At 34.3% G+C, this 3,959-nt stretch overlaps 1 non-coding gene across 1 annotated transcript; it reads right to left on the bottom strand.

Moving 5' to 3' along the window:
* Positions 1-3,535: 3,535 nt before the first annotated feature.
* LOC148574279 (small nucleolar RNA R71) lies at positions 3,536-3,643 on the bottom strand. The gene has a single exon (XR_015906190.1). It is a non-coding gene; the product is annotated as a small nucleolar RNA R71 (small nucleolar RNA).
* Between the last annotated feature and the right edge of the window lie 316 nt (positions 3,644-3,959).

Here is a 3,959-nt window from a genome sequence, read left to right as displayed (position 1 = left end):
AGACATCGGGGAATTGATCTTTTGATCATTTTTAGATCTCTATACCTCCATGGGAGGCTGGCCATTCGGCCATGCTTACCCTCTATTCACTTATGTACTCTTCAACGGTAGAGTTTCTGCACTCCATAGATTAAGGTGTGGAGCTCTGCTGTTCCTCAAAGATTAATGCAAAGTACTACTGTTTTCTATTCAATTCATCTTATTTCGCTTCCAAGATATTCATTCGCACTTCAATCTGAATGTGATGAACGTGACAATCATCATCATTCCCTATGAACACGTGCCTGACAACCACTTCCGTTCTACATTAGATTGAATGAGTATCTCTTAGATCTCTTAATCGGAATCTTCGTGGTGTAAGCTAGAATGATGGCGGCATTCAAGAGAATCCGGAAAGTCTAAACCTTGTCTGTGGTATTCCGAGTAGGATTCAATGATTGAATGACTGTGACGAGCTTCAAACTCGCGATTGCTGGGCGTAGTGACAGACGCAAAAGGATAGTAAATCCTATTCCAGCATGATCGAGAACCAACAGATGAATAGCCGTGCCGTGACAGGGTGCGTTGACCATATTCACTGAGAGGATAGGATGTAACCATTGACAAGGGTGATGCCTCCAGACAATTAGCCATGCCGTGACAGGGCATTTGGATCATTTTCCCGAGAGAAGACCGAAAGTAGCCATTGACAATGGTGATGCATTACATAAAGCCAGCCATGGAAAGGAGTAAGACTGATTGGATGAAGATAGCAGGAAAGCAGAGGTTCAGAGGAACGAAAGCATCTCTATTCGCTTATCTGAAATTCTCACCAATGATTTACATAAGTATTTCTATCCCTATTTTATTAATTATTTTCGAAAACCCCATTACTATTTTATATCCGCCTGACTGAGATTTACAAGGTGACCATAACTTGCTTCATACCAACAATCTCCGTGGGATTCGACCCTTACTCACGTAAGGTATTACTTGGACGACCCAGTGCACTTGCTGGTTAGTTGTGCGAAGTTGTGAACCATGGTATTGGCATCATGTTTTTGGCGCCATTTCCAGGGAAAGAAAGAGCAATGAATTTTACATAATCAAAGTGTAATCACAATTTCTGCGCACCAAGTTTTTGGCGCCGTTGCCGGGGATTGTTCGAGTTTGGACAACTGACGGTTCATCTTTTTGCTCAGATTGGGTAACTTTCTTTTGGTTTTCTTTTCAAAAAGTTTTCAAAAATTTTTCAAAAAAATCTTTCAAAAAATTTCTCCTTTGTTTTCGAAAATAAAAATAAAAATAAAAATGTTTTCAAAAATATATTTTTCTTCAGAATTTTTAAGAATGAATTCTAGTGTTTCATGAAGCATGTGAAGCCTGGCTGGCTGTAAAGCCATGTCTGAATTCATTTGGACTGAGGCTTCCAATTTGTTATCAAGAGCAAGCTAGTTGTTGCTAATCCATCTGCTGCTGTTCCTGATTTACATACTAAAGCTTAGCTGGCTATTAAGCCATGCCTAACCCTTTGATTGGAGCTTTAGACTAAAGAGCATAAGATTCCTGGAATTCATATTAAAAATTTTGGAATCTTTATTTTTCTTTTTCAAAATGATTTTCGAAAAAAATTAAAGAAAATACAAAAAAATCATAAAATCATAAAAATCAAAAAATATTTTCATGTTTCTTGTTTGAGTCTTGAGTCATGTTATAAGTTTGGTGTCAATTGCATGTGCATCTTGCATTTTTTCGAAAATTCATGCATTCATAGTGTTCTTCATGATCTTCAAGTTGTTCTTGGTAAGTCTTCTTGTTTGATCTTTGCATTTGCATGTTTTGTGTCTTTTCTTGTTTTTCATATGCATTCTTGAATTCTTAGTCCCTAAGCATTAAAGATTTCTAAGTTTGGTGTCTTACATGTTTTCTTTGCATTAAAAAATTTTCAAAAATGTGTTATTGATGTTCATCATGATCTTCATAGTGTTCTTGGTGTTCATCTTGACATTCATAGCATTCTTGCATGCATTCATTGTTTTGATCCAAAATTTTCATGCATTGAGTATTTTTGTTGTTTTTCTCTCTCATCATTAAAAATTCAAAAAAAAAAAAAAATATCTTCTCCTTTTTCTTCTCATAAATTCGAAAATTAGATTTGACTTTTTCAAAATTTTTTAAAATCTAGTTATTTTTATGAGTCAAATCAAATTTTCAATTTTAAAAATCTTATCTTTTTCAAAATCTTTTTCAAAAATCAAATCTTTTTCATTTTTCTTAGTTATTTTCGAAAATTTTTAATATATTTTTCAAAAATCTTTTTCTTATTTTTATATCAAATTTTCGAAAATAACAATAATAATTAATGTTTTGATTCAAAAATTTCAAGTTTGTTACTTGTTTGTTAGGAAAGATTCAAACTTTAAGTTCTAGAATCATATTTTATGATTTCTTGTGAATCAAGTCATTAATTGTGATTTTAAAAATCAAATCTTTTAAAAAAAAAAAACTAATTTCAATCATATGTTTTCAAAAATATTTTCTTATCTTACCTTTTTCAAAAATTTGATTTCAAAATATCTTTTCTAACTTCCTAACTTCTTATCTTTTCAAATTTGTTTCAACTAACTTTTTGTTTCTTATCTTTTTCAAAACCACCTAACTAACTCTCTCTCTCTCTAATTTTCAAAAATATCTTCCCTCTTTTTCAAAAATTCTTTTTAATTAACTAATTATTTTAATTTTTGATTTCAATTTTCGAAAATTACTAACCTTTTTCAAAAAAATATTTTCGAAAATCACTAACCCTTTTTCAAAAATAATTTTCGAAAATCCTTCTCCCTTATCTCCTTCTATTTATTTATTCATCTACTAACATCTCTTCCTCACATCACTCACCAAATTCGAACCCCCTCTTCTATCTCTGTTCGAATTTTTTCTTCTTTTCTTCTTCTACTAACAATAAGGAACCTCTTTACTGTGACATAGAGGATTCCTCTTCTTTTCTTTTTCTCTTCTCTTTCTTATGAGCAGGGACAAAGAAAAAGGCATTCTTGTTGAAGCTGATCCAGAACCTGAAAGGACTCTGAAGAGGAAACTAAGAGAAGCTAAATTACAACAATCCAGAGACAACTTGATTGAAAATTTCGAACAAGTAAAGGAGATGGCAGCCGAATCCAACAACAATGCAAGGAGGATGCTTGGTGACTTTACTGCACCAAATTCCAATTTACATGGAAGAAGCATCTCCATTCCTACCATTAGAGCAAACAACTTTGAGCTGAAACCTCAGCTAGTTTCTCTGATGCAGCAGAACTGCAAGTTTCATGGACTTCCATCTGAAGATCCTTTTCAGTTCTTAACTAAATTCTTGCAGATCTGTGATACTGTTAAGACTAATGGAGTAGATCCTGAAGTCTACATGCTCATGCTTTTCCCTTTTGCTGTAAGAGACAGAGCTAGAATATGGTTGGACTCTCAACCCAAAGACAGCCTGAACTCTTGGGATAAGCTGGTCACGGCTTTCTTAGCCAAGTTCTTTCCTCTTTAAAAGCTGAGCAAGCTTAGAGCTGATGTTCAAACCTTCAGACAAAAAGAAGGTGAATCCCTCTATGAAGCTTGGGAAAGATACAAGCAGCTGACCAAAAAGTGTCCTTCTGACATGCTTTCAGAATGGACCATCCTGGATATATTCTATGATGGTTTATCTGAGCTATCAAAGATGTCATTGGATACTTCTGTAGGTGGATCCATTCACCTAAAGAAAACGCCTGCAGAAGCTCAAGAACTCATTGACATGGTTGCTAATAACCAGTTCATGTACACTTCTGAGAGGAATCCTGTGAGTAATGGGATGCCTCAGAAGAAGGGAGTTCTTGAAGTTGATACTCTGAATGCCATTTTGGCTCAGAACAAAATATTGACTCAGCAAGTCAATATGATTTCTCAGAGTCTGAATGGAATGCAAGCTGCATCCAATAGTA

Source organism: Arachis ipaensis, chromosome B2 (genome assembly GCF_059453495.1).
Source record: "Arachis ipaensis isolate K30076 ecotype BB chromosome B2, ASM5945349v1, whole genome shotgun sequence".
Lineage (NCBI taxonomy): Eukaryota > Viridiplantae > Streptophyta > Magnoliopsida > Fabales > Fabaceae > Arachis > Arachis ipaensis.
This window is presented reverse-complemented; position numbering and strand designations above follow the sequence as displayed.